Below are 20,426 nucleotides of genomic sequence, written 5' to 3' on the forward strand. Positions count from 1 at the left end.
TTAGTTTGTAAAAACTGTGACTGCAATGGAATTCTGCTTGGAACAACAAAACACATTTCATTTTTCAGAAGTTCTTTTTTACCTTGGGAGTGCCTTATGAAGTAAACTGCTAATTAAAACCATCAGAAGTACATTAATGCAATCTTGGTTCTTTTTCTCAAGCACTGAAAAACACCAAAAATTATTTTTTTAATGGATATAAAGATCAATGTAAGAAAATTAGGACTGATTCAGTTCTCAGCACATAGACATCCACTGCATTATGGATTTCTTGGTTCAGAAGAGCATAAGCTGCCTGCAGATCTTCTGTAATATAGATGAGTACTTTATGGATGCCTTAGATACCCTAGGAACTCTCACAGGTACTAGGTAACTGAACTAAGCCCTTCATAGCTGTGACGAATTCCATTGAAAAGAAGGCCAAAACTGGAGATGAAATGTTTTCTCTTGTAAAAGAAGTGAAAATGAAAGAGTCAGTATATCATCATAAGTGACAGATTATATCTGTGTTGCATTTATATATTTGTATGAATCTGTCCATGATACCTATCCTCTACTCTCCATATACTTTACATTTTCTTTGGGTGAACTGCATCACTCTCTACAGGTACTCTACATGTTATAGTTGCCTCCTGAGGACAAAGGAAAAAACTGAGCTTCCTTAAACATAGAATTGCAGTATCAAAACCACACAAGGGCATTTCCCTTGGTCTCCACATGCTATTCCAGACAGGTTTGGAACAATTTAGAACTATTTTATAATGAGCCAGTCCTATGCTGGATACCACAGAACATTTCAAATGACAGCAGAAAACACTGTCTGAAGACCATCTGAACAGTTTCTCCTGTAAGGAAGCTCATCTGTGGTTCCAATAACTTCTTTGGAATCTTGCCTAGGAGATGTTAACAGCTTACTGAACATGAGATATTTTTAATTAAATAACAAGCACAAAGTGAACCAACATTTTTATTGATTTTTTTTTCATTCAGAAAATGTGGACTGAAATAGTTTTTCCCCACAGAGGTGTCTCATGCCATTTATAATTCTTTTGCACCTGTAGTTGTTGCTCTGGTTATGTGCCACAGACCTTTTGAGAGCCTTACCACAGAGCACACAGTACAAGACACTGATGTGTGAGACTATGACTTCATGTTGTCTGCTTTTTTGCTTTTTTATCAAGGTTAATTGTTATGAAATCTATTTCCACACAGAATTACATATTGTGTTAAAATGCTGGTGGGTTTCAGAGATAAGTGTGTGTGCATCTGTAAACTCAGGCATCTGCACTAATACTTATAAAAGAGCAAAACTCTCTAAACCCTAAATTTTTAATGAGCCTGCAAGTGAAGTCTGTTCCACAATATTACAGTTACTCAACAGTATGAACAAGAAGTTTCTATATCAAAACTTCTAATCACAACACATGAAACAAAAAAGGATAATGGCCTCAAATAGCAGGTTTGAATGACAAAAGAATATAACCACTATCTAAAATGAACCTAAATCTTTATCTGTAGGACAATGAAGGAAATAAAGTACAAACAATGTCAAAAACCACCTTTCTAAATTTAATTTTCTAAAGTAAAAAACCACAAAATAATCACCTCTGGGTTTTATTTTAGAGAATAAATTGAAAAGGAAAAAAAACCCCAAACCAACCAGGGATTCCTGAAAAAAGACATGTCTGGCTATTATAAAAATGTTTCATTAGGAAGTCTTCATATGAGAATATATGGAGTTGTAGCTGACATTTTCATAGTAGTCAATATGAATAGAGAGATGATAGCTTTCATTGTGTAAAAGAACCAGAGACAGAAATCTGTGAAAACTTTAGACTGATCATATGATGAAAAGATTAAAAAAAAAAAAGTTTTAAAAATCAATGTGCGCAGAGCAGTGCACAGGGGACAGTTAAACACACATATATCTGATATATCCTAAGGACATAAACAGGATATACAGACCTAGATTTACAGAATCCCAGTGATAAAGTGTCTGAGCTTGGAAGTGAACATCTAGTCCAATTTCCCTGCTTAAGCAGGACCATATAGAACTATAACCAGACGAATTTTGAATATATCCAAAGACAGAGACTACAAAGTCTTTCTAGGAAATCTATTCCAGTGTTTGACCACCCCCACAGAGAGAGAAAAAAAAAGTGTTTTCTTGTATGTGCAGCTACCAGCAGACTCAGTGGAAAATTATGGGAATGCACTTCCTTTTTTGTGTTCTTTGAGGTATGAGAAATACACTAACTGTGGCTTTGATAGAGAAAAGAGTAACTGCATAATATTTGTTTATTGTGGTGCTTCAAACATTAAAGGCTTATGAATCATGAAAAGAGAACATGAGGAAGGAAAACTATAGACTAAAAATCTCTCTTTTTCATGTATTAGATATTCAGGGGCTAAAATTAGCCCACATTTTATTCTACATAGGCAGTAAAAACTATAGAAAGTTTGACTGGATGAGAACAGTCCCAGTTTTTCACAGATATATGTCAGTATGAAAAGAACGTGGTATGCCCAATATTACAAAGGTACAATATTAAATATTTACATATCCTCCCCCTGCCCCCCATGTTTCCATACTGTAAAGCAGAGGAATTTTTTTTACTTGCCTGTGCAGTCCCAAGAACCTGTGCTCCATATAACTGTATATATAAGCTCTTGAAGAAGGACATTCAGAGTTGAGGAGTTTTGTCTTTCTAAGCCACTATGTAAAGGAGCCCAGCTCTCCAGGGGTGGGCTGAACATCTGCCTGACTATAGGCAGTGGTAAATTAATCCCTTGTTTTCTTTTGCTTGCTTGCATGGCTTTTGCTTCACCTATTGAACTGTTTTTGTCTCAATTAATGAATTTTTTTCACTTTTACACTTCAGATTCTCCCCTCCATCCCACTGGGAAGGACTGAGCAAGTGGCAGGGCAAGGGTTTTTTGCCAGATGGAGTTATGGCATGGCATGGTGTCATTTGGCTTCAACATCAGGGAGGAGTGTATGTGCCTCACATTACAGACTGTGCTACAATTAAAAACCCTGGTGGTACCCATTAAATGTCTTTTTTAGTTGAGCTTTCTGCAGACATGGTTTTCTTATTTTTTAAAGTATTCTTACTGAAACAGTTTCCTGTTGAAATCTGTCTTCTACGAAAAGAGAAAAATTCCAACGTGATGCCCATATAACAAGAAAAATATGCAATACGGAACATAATTTGCTTTAAAAGTACACCAAGAATAGCAGACTAAATTATTTCAAATGAAACCATCTTAATATTTTACTAAAATTGGCAATTTTCCAAATGTCATGTTTTTCTTTACACATTGTTTTTAGATTGCAAGAAACCTGTGTGATCTTTTGAGGCTAGCAGGAGCATTACAGGCTCTATTTATTTATAATACTCACCACTGTTTGTCCCATGTTGCTAAAAGGATAGGAAAAATAAAGGAAAATGGATTTTAACCACAGGAGACAGAGAAAATAGATGAAATTTTTGTAGAATATTAAATAGCCATCAATTATAATTGTGGTAAGCCATAGAGAGGGGTTTTTTTCTAAAAAAAAAGTCTGAAAGTTAGAAAGATGCACAAATGTTCTGTTATAACAATTACCCTGCTGTATTCAACATTGGTGCAGCCCCACAATTTAAGAAGGATATTAAGGTCCTTGAATGAATCTAGAGGAGGGCAACAAAGCTGGTGAAAGAGCTAAAAGTAATGTCCCATGAGGAACAGCTGGGAACTCTGGTTTTGTTTAGTTTAGAGAAAAGAAACCTGAAGGATCTCATAGCTCTCTAGAGTTTCCAAAGGAGGGGAAGTGGAGAGGGAAGTGCTGATCTCTTCCTCCTGGTATCTGGTGAAAAGACACTTGGGAATGGTTCACAAATGGACCAAGAGATATTCACTGTTGACTGAACAAGCTTCATAGAGAGGTGGTTGATGTCCCAAACTTGTCAGTGTTTAAGACAACGCCTTTAACAATGTGTTTTAGCCTTTCTTCAGTGCTGTTGTGGTCACATAATTGGCCTATTTTAGGTCCCTTCCAACTGAAATTCTATTCTATTCTATTCTATTCTATTCTATTCTATTCTATTCTATTCTATTCTATTACATTCTATTCTATTCTATTACATTCTCTTCTATAATATCAGTGTTCTTGAATATCTAAAAGGAAGGCCATAAAATTCATTAACAATATAAAAAATATTGCTTAATAATTATTTAAAGCAGATACCTTCTCAAGGTCATGCCAGCTCACTTCCATGGAGAAGAAAAGTCACATTTTACAAAGGGTTTTTTCCTAAGCAGCATTTAGAAAAACACATAGCAAAGGTGTTTGTAATTATTCATCCATTATGCACTGAAAATACTGAGTCCTGTTAGAATTTTGCAAAAAATATAATTTATATATAGATGCAAAATAAAATTTCAGTAAAAGTACTCAGAAGTCACTGCACAAGATCTTGAAAAGATTAACTTCCCTATTTACATGCTTCTTTGAAAATAACAGTCAAGAAATGCTGTGACACATTTTTCAGAAATAGAATAATCATTTAGATGTTGCTATTTAATAACATCTTTGTACTTCTTTAGACATATTAAAGGAAAAGCTGCATTTTGTTCTGGCTTTTACATGATAAATAGATTATCTGATGTAACAACTTGGTTTGATTGGCCCAGAGCTATTTAGAATTTATAACATCATCTGCATTTTTCTACTTTGTTCATGAAGTACAACAGAGAAAAAAAAGGCAGTTTTCATTTTTATTTTGCTTTTTGAACAAAGTTAAAAACCAAAACTGTTGACATAAGCTTTTGCGTTGCTACCAAGCTGAGAAAACTACAGAGAATTTTACCTTTCAGAGTATATTTTAAAAAATTTACATAATCTCAGTTCTAAACTAAAAGAAGAGAGTTTAAAATAAGGTGTTTGGAAGAATTTCCTTATTCAGAGAATAGCGAAGGCATTGGAACAGGTTTCTGAGAGAGGCTGTGGATGCCCCCTCTCTGGAAGTATTCAAGGGTAGGACTCTGGGCAACCTCATGCACTGGGTGGCATCTCTGCTTATGGATGTGGGGTAGGAATTAAAAGATTTTTAAGCTGGCTTCCACCCCAAGTCATTCTATGATTGTATGAAGTGCTGACTCATTTATATTTACTCTGATGCAATATTTCTTAGCCTAGTTAGTGACGTAAAATCAAATCTACAAACATTACATACCATTATGCATCTATTTTGGTCCCAAGAATATTCCCATTGAATAAAATAATGCAGTTTTGAAAGACATGCTAAGTGGAATCCCACTGAGATCAACCCATGCCAGCTGTGTTGTAATAACCACCCGTGTGACAGTGTACTTGGAACAGAAATTGAGTTTACCCAGCTTGCAGAATATGCAAAACGAAGTTGATTGGTGTTAAAATAATCTTTAAAAAATACACTAAGATCCAAAATCAGCAAAACAACTTTCTGTCACAATAATTGCAGTGTTTTACTTAGCAGGATGCTCACAGAGGCAAAATATTGAATAGCTGAAGCAGTGGCTTCAGTCCCACTTTTAAAACTTTGTTTATTGCCAGAGTGAGTATTTTTTTCAGCCCTGGGGAAAAAAATACAGAAAATACTACTAGAACAAACATTTGCATAATGCTGAGACTGTCATTTAAAGCTTTATCTTTTAAATTTATCCAATTGCCTATCAGTTACCTCAAGCTGAAAGGGGTTTAAAATTGTAACCTGGACAAGTCCATACAGGGAAAAAAGCTTGACTGGTGAGCTCCAAGAGCATCAGCCATGCTGCTTCTTGCTATGATAGTTTATTTTGTGATTTTTTTGTTGTTTTTTGTTTCCACTGACTGTTGCATTTCACAGGACTAAAAAGGAAATAGGTATGGTGTCTAGAATGCAGAAAAATTTATTTTGTGATGCATAACACATTGGCCTGTAATACATATGGTTGTTAAAAAAAAAAAGCAAGGCAACAGGGATTTTTTTTGTCATGTACAAAGCTTGAGATTGCTGTAGATCCTCTGTCTTACATCCTAAGCAGATCCCATCTGCATATATTTTTTGCAAAATTCTGTAAAACTGAATAGGTACTGAATTTGGAATTTATTTTATTTCACTGGAATTTGGTTACTAGTTTAATAAAAAAGAAAGGAAAAAATACAATCTTGCTGATTTTCTTTGCTAAAATAGGGGTTATACAGCTTCCCCCTCATAAGTAGACATCATAATGAGTCATAATGGAATTCACAATATGAATTCCTACTGGCAACAAAAAGACCAGTATTTTTCTGTGGGTATTAAAAAAACTAAAAAAAAAAAAAAAAATCAAAATCTGCTATGGAATTTTTTTCAAAATCTAAAAAGATACTTTTGAAAATTATTATGATTAAAATACTGTTACAAAGAAATAGGTGTTATAGAAGGATAATAAAATTTAACAAATATCAGAATTTTTTGCTTCTAAACACTTTATAGTAAGCAGAATACAATCATATTTGCATTATAAAATGTAAGAATTCTTAAAGAAAGTGTATATATTAAAAAAGCTACATTGATATATATATATATATGTGTAATATTATTTCAGGTTTACAAGGCATAATAATAATGGAAATTCCTGATCACACTGGGAGAAGCATAGCTCAATAAATACTTTACAAAAAACCCACTATAAATACATTATTAACATGACTGTCTGTCAATACTTCTTATTTCTTTTAATATAAGAATTTTTTTAAAAAAAAGAACACTAGAAAGCTGGGGATAATTAAAAAAAGGTTTTCCCTAATAAACTCAGAACTCATGCTTTGTTAGTAAGAAATAAATATAGAATTTATTGTGATTTCATTTCAGTATATCAAAACTGATCACAGATATTGACTAGCATATTTTTGAAGGGAAAATAGCCATGAAGTCCAGGGTCTCCTTTCAACAGCACAAGTTCCTCCAGGTTGTACATACTTCCTAAACTTGGTACACAAGAAGGCATATTTACTGGGAAAATGAAGAGTGCACATTTTGAATTACTGAGTTATGATTTAATTTACCTTCTCTTGTTCTATGCACAGAGGATTCATACCCCTGTGAAATATTTTTCCATTTACCCTACTGTTTCCATGTCACTGTAACTCACACTTTATTTAAGAATAAATTAATTTAGTATTCACAGCCTGCTACATCCCTGAAACAACTTTCTTTTCTGCATCAGAGGATGTTATGGTATCTCTCCTTGAGGCCTCAGAATTTAAGGTCACTTTCCTGATCCCCTACTTACAGCAGCAGTTTCAACAGCCTGTTACAGCAGAAAGGTGCTTTGGGAAGATGTCATCTCTGATGCTGGACCTTTGCAGCAAAAGCTAGATGGCAAGAAAATAATTGCATATCATCTCTTTCAGGTTAAAGTCAAAGGATCTTAAATCATCACCTTCATAGCCACCTCCATAAAGGTACTGAAGAACATACATCGGTCATAACTCTCAGTCATTAACTACCACTTTTGAAACTCACGAGTGTCAAAGTCTTATTGTTCAATCTTCAAACATATAAAATATTAACACAAATTGGCTTGTTATTTAGTATACAACCTTGTGGAACATTAAGTATGGATTTATTAAATTTGGGCTGTTATATAAAAGCATTTTGGCTGAAATTAATTTGTCTTTGTAAATGGCTTCCAGTTGCCAAAAAATAGCCAAGCTGTGCAATTTGAGCATAATCTCCCTTGTTCTGCATGGTCTCTAACTGCTGCTCAAGAAGCACGTGAGTGTCCCCTTGGTCCAGTATTGCAACTATAAAGTGCCTTAGAGGACATAAAGTCAGAATAGATGCCCATGTTTAAGCAACTGTAGCCTGTCCTAAATGCTTGCAACAATAATTTCTGGAGTAAAAGTCACTTGACTCAATTAAGACATGTGCCTTCAGATTCAATTAAATAAGCTTTAAAATGCCAATATCTCATCACAAAGGAAATTCAGATAGTTATTGCAAATATATCTACAGGACAATCAACAGAGTCTGGAGATCTTTTCAGCTGATCTGATGCAGTGCCTGGTCACATTAAGATGTGACAATTGTCACATTAAGATGTGACAATTAAAGACTCAGTTCAGTAGCCTTTATGTATACTTCTAGTGCTCTCTAATATGTTGCAGAATATGTGAAATAGCCCCAAACTTTTCTAGAGTGCCAGATTGACAGGTTAGATGAACACCTCCAGAGCAAACTGATAGAATAAGTCAGTTTCTGTCAATTATGAAGTCATGAGTAAGATTCTTATCTTGTCATTTCTCATCTATGTAATTTCCTATCTATTTCTTATCTAGAAATATAAAGAATGCCAAAAGAATGATGAGTTGCAATGCTAATCAATGTAATCCAAATAGTAGGATAAAAATATACTTTGCAAATTCCTTATAGGTTTAATTTTTTTAACCTCCTAAGGTAGTGCTAGGGGACACAAAATAGAGCAGTTTGCAAACAACTTTGCTTTGCAAAAGTACTAGGGACTTCTTGAAGAAGTGATAAATGTGTGACTTGAGTGATCGCATGTTTGGTAGCAACTGTGGACTTGGGTGAGAATTCTTGAAGATTGCAGAGTTGTTTGTAGAATTGTTACCTGTCAAGCATTTCTGAAGAGAAAGACTTGGTAAGGCTCTTTTCATCCAGTGGTTGGCACAGAACTTGTCCTTCTTTAAAGCTTGTATACCCTTGACTAATTTTATTTTTTTGTTCCAAACAATTTTCAAGAAATCAACATACTTTCAAACTATATAGCTTTAGCTAGTTATACTTAATATACATCATGCTCTTTTGTTTTCATATGCTATTACTAGTTCTTAGGAGGGAGCTTCTTTGTTTTTTGTGTTTTTTCCTTTGATTTGTTGTGGATTTTTTCTTTGGTTGGTTTTTGTTTGTTTATTTGTCTGTTTGTTTGTTTGTTTTTCTTAGGGGGAAGTCTTTAACCTTTTAATAATGGAATTAACACATATGTCACATTCAAAACCAAACAATTAAGCTAGTTCAGTCTTTTAGACATGTGAGGTGGATGCCGTGTTTCATTTAATGGGAGATTTTTTGACTGATGATTTTGCTTACAACAAACTACAGTTGTGCAAGACCAAAGGTCTGATGCTGTGAACTAACGCTACTAAACTGACAGTAAAGGAAGAATATGCCAAGATGGCTTAGGAATGATGGCTTAACTATAGCTCTTTATATGTTAACTGAATAGGTGTTATTCATTTAATGAAAAGGTAGCAATCCAATATGATACAGAAATCATCATGCCAACAACAAAAGCCTCCAAGTATGTAATTTGCAATTTTCTTTTTATCTACTAGGTATCCTATCACAGAAATAAATGACATTTACTTAACAGACATTTACTTACTTTTTTTGGACTGTACTATAGTGGTCATTTTTAACTCCTAATGTTTCTCAAAAAGACTCAAACCGTGTTGTTATTCACTCCTTCATTCTTCCTTTGTCCTTGATAAGCACTAAAGATTCAAGAACTACTTCTGTTAATTCCTTAAATACTCTAGAACAAACAGAACCAGGCTCCCTCAACTTTTGCATAGTGTTCTTCCATCCAATTCCCATACCTAGTCTGCAATCTTAATCTATTCACTCTAATAAATATTAAAACTAACAGTGTTCAAATATGGGCTTTATATTGTGTCCATATAAATGTGCATTACCTAGTATGTTGGAGAGCTGGACTGAGTATAGAGGGAGGAAAACAGTAACTGTCTATTCAATCTGAAGAAGATCTCACAGCCCAATCACTGGGTCTATGCTCTTCTTTTTTATGTATGGAGAATGTTGAAAGCTTGATTGAGTTGTCACACAGAAGCAACTGCTAACTTTTGCCGCACTCTTGGGTATGACACAAAAACTGACTCTTAGTGTAGTATTGTGCTGTGCTTTGTCTGGGATAGAGTTAATTTTCTTTATAGTAGCTGGTATGGGGTTATATCTTGGATTTGTGCTGGAAACAGTGTTCATGATATAGGGATGGTTTGGTTATTGCTGAGCAGTGCTTACACAGAGTCAAGGCCTTTTCTGCTTCTCACACCACTCCACCAGAGTGTAGGCTGATGGTACATAAGAAGGTGGGAGGGAGGGGACCCAGCCAGAACAGCTAGCCCAGCTGACCCAAGGGACATTTCACACTATATGACATCATATTTAGCGTATAAATCTGGGACGAAAAAAAGGAAGAAGGGGGACATTTGAAGTTAAGGCATTTTATCTTCCCCAGCCATCATTACCCATGATGAAGCCCTGCTTTCCTGGATATCGCTGAACACCTGCCTGCCCATGAGCAGGGGTGAATGCATTCCTTGTTTTGCTTTGCTTGCATGCACAGCTTTTGCTTTACCTGGTAAACTAACTGTCTTTATCTCAACCCATGAGTTTTCTCACTTTTACCCTTTCCAACTGTCTCCCCAGTTCCACTGGAGGGAGAAGTGAGTGAGTGGCTGTGTTGTGCTTAATTTCTGCCCAGTGTTAAACCTTAATACAGCGTAGCATGTGTTCAACCGAATGGAATAATCACATCCTTTGTTCTGTTGACCACATGATTGCTCATGTGTTCAGGATATGGTTTGCTTTCTTTGCTGGAAGAGGTCATGCTCAGATCAATTGCACTCCTAGCTAATCACACCCCAGTCTGTACTGCTGGCTGGGATTTGTCCAACTCAGAATTTCCTATATGTCCTTCTGAAGCTTAATCCAAGTCTTCTTGGTAAATCTTGCAGCTTGTTGAGCTATGTCTACGTTCCGACTTTTCAGTGTATCTACCTACCACTCCTTAAGGGTTGGAATCATCTGTGATGAGGTGCATTTTATCCCAACATTCAGATAGTTTTAAAAGAGAGTGAATTTCTTTGAACATTATATACACCTTGAGGTACCTCTATCCAAATTATCTGACAGTAAGAATCTAAGATATTTATGACTGCCAGGACAGTTTACTCAGTTTTCATTCATCATGTAGTCCATTTTTCCAGTCCACATTTGACCAGCTTCAACCAGAATGCTAGGAGAGACCATGTCAATCACCCTGTAAAATTTGAGGTAGATGGATGTCCACTGCTCTCCTCCCTTCACTGAAAAAACTATTATATGAGAGAAAACAACAGGCTGGTTAAGTACAACTTAACTTGGTAACTCTAGCTCTTTCAAGATCTCTTTCCTGTCTTTCATGTGTGTGGAAATATCTTCCATCTGGACTAGTTCCACTAATATATCAGATATACATGAGACTATCTGTTTTCTAGTTTCCTGAGTTTTTCTTTTTCCTGTAGATGGCTGCAATATTTTTGCCATTTCAGTCACCTGGGACATTCCCCTAATCTCTATGATTTTTAAAAAAATTAAAGAGAACAGCTTCACAATGATTAGTTCCAGATTAATTAATAACAGCTTCACAATGATTAATTCCAGGATCATCAGATGCATCCTGCCAAGTCTGTTGGTGTGTACACATCCAATGTGTACAGGTGGTCCTGAGCTTGACCCTCTACTACTGTTGGTGCTTCATTCTTTGGATCTGACCTTTTTCTTGACAATAAAAACTCAAGAGCTTACTTTTAAAGACCTAGAGACACCATTGAGTACCCCAGCCTTCTCAGTGTTGCTTGTAACTAATTTGCCAGCCCCATTCAACAGCAGTCTTCTGCTTCCCTTGTTCTTCTATCTGCTACTAACATATAGTAGAGGAAATGTATTTGAATTTCTGTATAGAGGCTTTGCCCCAGAGGTCCCAGTTGCCCTTGATGGGCTGCAGCTGTGATGTCCTTAATTGGGCTGCAGCTGTAACCAATGAAGATGACCGGGATAAAAGGGGGAGGGTTTAGCCCGTCAGGGAGAGCCTTGGAGGAGCTCTGACCTGAGAGAGAACAGCGTGCAGCAGAAGGAGTCAGTGAAGATCTGCAGCCATGAGAATACGCCAAAGAGGTATGGACTTTAGAAATCTAATAACCACAATATGGGACTCTAGAGAAATAATAGAACAACAATGGTAACATAAGGACAGAGGTATCTCTTGCTTGAATTTGAACTCCAGCTGAGATTTTGGTATCCTAACTGCATCTCTGCATGCTAAGGAAATATTTTTGTATTCCTCTTTGGATATCTTCTCATCTTTCCTTGTCTCACATATTTATTCTTTCCAGATGTAATTGGCTAGTAGTTTGCTGTTTAAAAAGGCTGGTGTGGGCCTTTGAGTGAGCTTGGCTGAATGCTGGGTGCCCACCAAGCTGCTCTATCATTCCATCTCCTCAGCTGGGCATATGAGGTAAAGAATGAAAGCATGTGGATTAAAAGAAGGACAAAGAGAGATTACTCACAAATTACTCAAACCAGACTTACCTTAGGGAAATTAATTTGGTTTATTATCAATCAGATCAGAGTAGGGTAATAAGAAAGAAAAAAAAAATGTTAAAATATGTCGTAACGGCGGGAGAGATGCGACACACCATATGCGATGAATAGCAAATCTCGAAGTTTATTGAAAGCTTACACATTTTTATAATAGTGTTAATGAAGCTTATGCATATTGCAAAATCTGAGCTCATTATTGGTTAAAGCACACTATAATCAAACACACCTACTTCTATCTCTTAACAATTATTTTGCTTCTATGTGTACATTCTTCTAATTTCTCTACCTTGGGATAACTACATTTTCTGGCAAGCAATTTTCTCCCCCGTCTTCCCGTTTTAGAGAAGGTCACTGTGACCTTCATCAGTAATTGGGCATCGGTTGCTCAGTTCCCAGCTTGTTTCTCTTACCCTTATCCATTGGTATCACATCGGAATGTCCTTTCTCAGCTAACCAATTATCCAAAAAGCTCTCTACATCTCCCCTGTTTTTCTGTTGAACAAGCATAGTTTGATTAAATGCAGTAGTTATCATCTTTCTCACCATATTCTGCAAACATATACAAAAACAAGGCAAAACTAATACTAACAGCAAAACTACAATAGCTACTACAATGCTAACCTTAATAAGTGAACATAACCACGATCCTAAGTTTAAAGATTTGAGCCATCCATCAATACCAAGGCCTGATTCCACCTGTAAGTTCCCAGTTAACCTCCGTAACTCAGAGAGCTGTGAGTGTACAGATCGTGCATGATCAGAGAGATTCATGCAACACATGCCCTCAAATTCATCACAACCATGGCCTTGTGCAAGTAAGAGAAAATCAATTGCAGCTCTATTTTGAAGCGTTGCATGGCGAATAGAATCTACATCAAGCAAAAGACTAGAAATTGCTAAAGAAGTTGCATTTGTTTGTTTAGCAAGCCAACATCCTAACTTATTTAAAATAGCATGAGCACCTGCTGCTGATACCCCTGGAGTTAAGAAAGATGCTGCAACTATGGCCGCTGGGGACCAAAACTTTACATCATCCCGGCAGTCGGCTGCAAAAGCATGAGCCATTCGCTTGCTTCTACGATAGCGACGGCTCATGTTCAGTATCATGGACATGTTGGGTGTAAGTAGAGACAGCCGTCCAAGTGTACATGGTCCCCCGTGCAGCATTGATGGGATACCGGCCCAAGCACGGTCTCCACATATCAGGAAATATCCTGCTGGCAATTGAATAGGGTCATTTGATGAGACTGACACTCTCTTTGTTGTATAACTGCACCAGGCCGATGCATTTCGGTAGACAGCCATGCTGGAAGTTACAACATTAGAGTGGTTCTTGATTGACAGCTGGCTTCTATGGTTAAAGTGAATGCATGCATCTGCCATCACTGACCCTAACAATTCTAACTCTTGGGGTTCCTGTGGTGCTAGAGGAAAGCGGGAAATCCATTGGTCCCAATTGTCCACACTCACCCTAGCATTGCTGACCTTACAAGTTGGCACATGTAAAGGGCACGGCCAGGGATCTGCTGGCAATCCAACCAAGCAAGTTGTGAAAGGATTGCCAGGGGAAGACAACGACAGGCAAATAGTCTCCTGTTTAGTTAGGTTTGCCAGGGTGACCCATATGTTAGTTTTGGGCTGAGGTGGGGCCCATGCTGGATGGTCTACACCGTCCCCAAAGGAAGCAAAAATTAATAAAGCGACAACATAAAGTCTCCATCCCATCCTGATTTCCTCAGGCACCCTTTTGGGCCACCCGGCCATCAAGCCTGTCATAAACTCTTAAGAACGTCTCTTTCTCCTTAGCTTCAGCCCCTTTAAGCTTCTCAGACAATCGTCCCACACTTGATTGGGATCCTGACCCACCAAAATAGGACCTATCACGTTTGCTTGTGCCAGAGGAATATTTCTACCACACTTAGTCTGCAAGATACAGGACCGGGATATCCCCAGAATACGTCTGACTAAATGTTGTATTTCCCACCTAAACCATGCAAGGATCTTCTGTTCTGGGGACTCATACAATTGTAACCCCTGGAAACCGGGCAGCCCTGTGAATGATGTAAGATCCCTCTGCCAAGAGTTAAACCGCCAATAGAACTTACAGTGTTCACACCACAACTCAGGTAAACGAGTTTGGTGTACCCACTTAGTCTCCTGACAACCTCCACAGAAAAGCAGCACCCATGCAGTACAGCGTCTATCTTGACACTTAATACAAGCTAAATTTCTAGGCCCCTTAAATTCCAACTCAGTAAGCATCGAATACAAACTTAATATGTTATCAAGAGACTTGCACCGATCAATTGCTCGATCGATGGCAGCATCACAGTGTCCTTTCAGTTTGAGAAGTATCGGTCGAAGGATGATCAGCAGCTTCGTCCCCACCCGCTGACGATCCTCTTCGCTCAGCCGGTCGAGCTGTTCCATCAAGCACAGCTGCTCGGGTCCATTTAGCAGGTACCCACAAAGGTCCTGTAGGAGTAGAAACACAAAGATATCCGCGGCCCCAATATAACACCTTAGCAGGACTTTGCCACTGTCCTGACTTGGGATCCCTGTATCTCACCCACACATCTTTCTTTACACCATCTGCTTCACGTACATAGTGACGAATCACAGCAGGAACCTTGTTTTCCCCAAAAACACACAGGTGGTTCAAAACAAACAAGCACTTTAACAATCTCTCTTGTGGCTCTCTGGTATCCCTATATTTACTCAGATATCTTTTTAAGGTACCATTTGCTCTCTCAACAATCGCTTGTCCTGTAGGAGAATTGGGGATGCCGGTTATGTGCTCTATTCCCCACATTTGCAGAAATTGCTTTATTCTTTTGCTACTGTAAGCAGGCCCATTGTCTGTCTTGATACGCTGTGGTACTCCCATTACTGCGAAACAACTGCTGAGATGTCTCTCTACCTGCCCTGCTTTCTCACCAGTCTGCGCTGTGGCCCATATAAAGTGACTGTAAGTGTCTATGGTAACATGTACATACTTCAACCTCCCAAACTCTGCCACATGTGTGACATCCATTTGCCAGGTCTCATTTGTGCTCAGCCCTCTTGGGTTAACTCCCAGACCTAAACCACAGCCTCCATTATGATGACTGCATATAGGACAGGCTTTGACTATTGCCCGTGCCTCCTCCATAGATATTTGAAATTCTCTATGAAGGCCTTTTGCATTCTGATGGAACATGGAGTGTGCCTCTCTGGCTATGGTCTGTTTGGGAATCGGAGTTGCTTGTGTGACTGAGACTAATTTATCTGCTCGCATGTTACCTTCTCCCAGGCCAATATTCCATTTGTGACTTCTGATATGGATAACACAAAAGGAATGCTTTCTTAGCCTAATTGCTCTCTGCAGTTGCATAAACAGCTCGTGTAACCTCCTGTTTTGAACCTCTTTTATGGAGGCATCCTCTATTCTCTCACACACCCCTGCAACATACAAAGAATCTGTTGCAATGTTAAGAGGTCCAGAGAAATGCATCATGGCCCATACAACAGCCAAAAGCTCCATCGTTTGTAAAGTGTCCACCTCAGTAGCTCGGAGTATGTGATGATGCCATTGTCCCTTTTCTCGCCAGGTCACTGCAGCAGTTTTAGATTTTCTTCCTGCATCAGTGTAGGCAGTTGTAGCATCCGACAAGGGCTTCAGTGATCTTTTTGGGCATTGAATCCAACCCCATTGTCCTACCCAATTCAATGGTACATTGGGAATATCATCAGTGGCAGTCACACTACCGGCTCCCAACAGAGCCTCTTGTAACTCCATACTGTTTGCCAGATACCATGTCAATGTATCCTTTTTCATTGGTATCTGTATCTGATCAGGTTCCTTTCCCATAATCTGTATTGTCCGTTCACGACCCTTTTTAAGGAGATCAGCTAGACTTTCAATTTTCTGAAGAAGGGTTTTCTGTTGTTGAAGTGGAGGAGATATCCATTCCAAGGCCCATGTCTCCCCCGTTTTTCTGTTGTGCTGAGTAAGTGCACCCAGTAAAAATTTTTGTCCACACCAAACTGTCAGCTGTATAGGAAGGTCGAGATCACGTCTCCGAACACTGCCTTGCGTAACACAGTCCAATATCCGCTGCAGTGTCTCAGCCTGTTCAGGGGCTATACGAACAGGCTGTGCCGGATCAGTCCCCTTCAGTAAGGGTCGAAGCTCGTCCAAGAGGTCATTAGGGATACCAACAATGGGGCGTAGCCACTGTAGATCCCCCAGTAACTTCTGAACATCATGCAACGTATGCAATTTGATGTTTAATTGCAATTTCTGAGGGGTAACAATTTGATCAGTAAGTGTCCACCCCAAATATTTCCACGGTGCAGACAACTGAATCTTTTCAGGAGCTACAGTCAGTCCATGGAGCTTCAGAGCATCATGTATTGCCTGAATTTGTTGACGCGCAAAAGGTTCTGGTTGCGCAAATAGAATGTCATCCATATAATGATAAATAATTGTGTCAGGCCAGGCATGTCGCAAGGGCTGTAGAGCTGCAGCGACATAAAGTTGACACAAGGTGGCGCTGTTCCGCATTCCCTGGGGAAGAGAAACCCATTCGAATCTCTTGTCCGGCTCTGCTCTGTTTAAAGACGGCAAAGTGAATGCAAACCTGCGAGTATCTCGAGGATGCAGAGCAATAGTAAAAAAGCAGTCCTTCAGATCAATAATCAGAAGTGGCCAGTCCCTTGGTAGCATAGCCGGGTTAGGTAAACCAGGTTGTAGGGCCCCCATTGGCTCCATCTGTTCATTCACAGCTCGCAAATCATGTATCAAGCGATACTTTCCCGACTTCTTCTTAATCACAAAGATCGGCGTGTTCCATGGACTTGTTGACAGCTGTAAATGTCCATGTGTATATTGTTCGTATACCAGCATGTGAACCTGCTCGAGACTTTCCCTTTTTAAAGGCCACTGCTTAACCCATACCGGTGTGTTCGTGGTCCAGGTCAATGGGATTGGGAAAGTCCATGCAATGGCCCTTAGCCTAAAGGGTGCTCATTTGTCAAAACCACACCCATCTGAGCCAGAATGTCCCGACCGATTAGACACTGCACAGTAGGAGGCAAAGGTACAACTGACAAAACACCCCGTACAGCTTTATCCTCAATAGTCACAGTTAACATGGGTGTCTTCCTTGCAAATGTCAGGCCTCCAACTCCGGTTACTGGCATCGTAGTTGACTGCAATGGCCAAGCGTGGGGCCAAAAATCCGGACTCACAATGCTGGAGTCTGCGCCAGTGTCTAACAGTCCTTCCAAGGTTCGCCTTTCGCCCTGATAGTCCAAAATGACAGTGCGCTTTGGCCGTTCATTTAAGTTCATTGTCAAAAGGGCAAGGCCCCCCGTGGATCCGAATCCATGTTCTCCTCTGGACTGTGCCTGACGAGGGGGTACAGTCTTAGCCAACTGCTGCAAAGGAATTAATTGAGCTATCCTCTGTCCCTTTTCGATCCTTATCGGTGGAAAAAGAGTATGCACCATAATAGAAATCTCTCCCGTGTAATCAGCATCTATTACTCCAGGTAAAACAAATAATCCCATCATCGTAGCCGAGGAACGGCCTAAAAGCAGAGCTCCCATAGGTAATCCATCAATAATGAGTGGTCCTTTTACCCCAGTTGGAACCTTCTCCGGGTGGGTAGTCATCAACGTCACGGCTGCTGCTGCTTCGAGGTCTAGTCCAAGGCTCCCGGCAGTTGCGGGCTGGGGGCAGGTTGAGTCGAAGTTGTGACAGCTGCTATTTGTGTCTGGGCGCGGCGGCTGGCGGGCGCGCTGGCTCTGCCGTTTCCCGAGCGGCGTCTGCAGACTCCGGTATTGTGGGTGTCCAGGCGGCAACGGCTACACCAAACACTGACGGCGGGACAGTCCCGTCGCGTATGTCCCGTTCCTCCACATCGGTAGCACCTGCATCGGCTAGTGGATGGAGCCCGTGGAGCATTTATTGCAGCTGCTTGGAGCGGGGCGAGGGCTGCCAGTACTTGGTTTTGAGAGGACTCTGCCTGCCTCTGCAACCCGACCCCTAGCTCTTTAATAGCATCTACTAACATTGCCTGTGATCCCAGCGGGACATTAGCTAATCTCTCTAAAGCTTCCTCTATAGACCAATTAGCCCCCAGGGTATTTATCACATTCTTGGTAAGCTGATTGCCGTTTTGAAGTGCGCATTGTTTAAGCATGGACCCTTTCATGAATTCAGGGACTCCTGCTCGTTCAATAGCGCTGGCTACCCTGTCTATAAAAGCTCCGAAAGACTCTTCCGTACCCTGCTTCATTCCCATGTAAGAAGGAATTCCTCCTGGATCCTTAATTCTATCGATAGCTAAACGTGCTAAGCGCATAGCCTCTCTGCACTTTTCGGGCCCAATCAATGCTTGTGCCTCTGTTCTAAGAAACGGCCCGAACCCCATTAACTCCTCCAGGGTCACCCCATATAACGGGTCTCCTGGTTGCCGTACCACTGCGACATATTGCTGACAAATCGCCTGCCAATGGGCATTAAATAAAAGCTGTTGGTGTTGAGTAAAAATGAGCCGCGTTACCGTCCTGCAATCTGCCGGCAGCAAAACCTGAGTGCCCCAGATGTAATCCAGCATTTGTTTTGTGGGCTCACTAGTTACTCCAAATTGACTAACTGTGGACCGTAACTGCGACAAGAGTTTCCAGTCCAGGGCAGTTATCGTGGCCTGAAACCCTCCGCCCGGCTGGGGAGAATAGATCACCGGGCAGGCCATTTCCATAGCAGCCGATCTTGCCTCCTCATCCCCCGTGTCCATAAATTCTTTAGCTACCGCCGCCCACGCCTCCCTTCGCTGCTGAGCAACGGCCCTTGCAAGGTCACCGTCCGACCCGGGGACGGTCGAACCGCTAAGCGGAGGAGGTGTAGGGCTTGACACCGGGACAGGCGGCGCGGACGGCACGGCTGGAGGACACGCGGGGGGGGGCTGCTGCCCGAAAGAGGAACTGGTAGCGGCGGGGAGCCGTTGTCTGGAGCGGGGGCTGGGGTTGGCGGGGAGCCGCCGCTTATCGCAGACGCCGGTGCCGGCGGCAGACCGCCACCCGAGGCAGGAACCGAAATCGATGAGGGGGTGCCCGTCAAAACCGGTGCCGAAGCTGGCGGGGCCGTGCTGCTTAAAGGAGGCACCGATGGGGGTGGGGAACTGCCGTTTAAGGTAGAAGGCGATGCCGGCGGCAGATTGACTGTGGACGTAACAGGAGGCAGCGGGGAACCAAACCAGTCCCCATAACTCCTGTTCCTTTCATGAGCTGCACTGGCCTGCCGGGCAGCTCTTTCCTCTGCCTGGTATTTCAGCAATTCATCATGAACGACTCGCCATAACTTCCCCCACTTTTTCGCGGTCTTATCGTCATCTATGACTGCGTGCCACAGCTTATCCCCGAATATACGCCACTCTGACAATTCATGCACTGTATGTGGATTACGAAAAAGCCCCTGTGCACACCCATAAGCTAACAACCCAGGAAGTTCTTTCTGTAAATCTATCCCTCTAATCTGACGCCCTCTTAAAAAGTCAGTAAATAAATCATATGCTGCTTGCCTGTCTTTATCCATTTCAACGACGATTGCGCGCTTCTTGCGGCTCTATTCAGGTCCGGCAGCACGTAGCAGCCGGGCCCTGCTATCAGGTCGCCCGGGGCCGAACACCTTCCTTTTTCAGCGGTGTTTTTTGCCGTCCCCAGCCGCGAAAGGACCTGCACTTGACTTTTACGCCTCCGACCGTGGCTAGTCCCGAAGGTACACGTCCGGGGTCACCATTTGTCGTAACGGCGGGAGAGATGCGACACACCATATGCGATGAATAGCAAATCTCGAAGTTTATTGAAAGCTTACACATTTTTATAATAGTGTTAATGAAGCTTATGCATATTGCAAAATCTGAGCTCATTATTGGTTAAAGCACACTATAATCAAACACACCTACTTCTATCTCTTAACAATTATTTTGCTTCTATGTGTACATTCTTCTAATTTCTCTACCTTGGGATAACTACATTTTCTGG

Source organism: Agelaius phoeniceus, chromosome 2, assembly GCF_051311805.1.
Source record: "Agelaius phoeniceus isolate bAgePho1 chromosome 2, bAgePho1.hap1, whole genome shotgun sequence".
NCBI lineage: Eukaryota > Metazoa > Chordata > Aves > Passeriformes > Icteridae > Agelaius > Agelaius phoeniceus.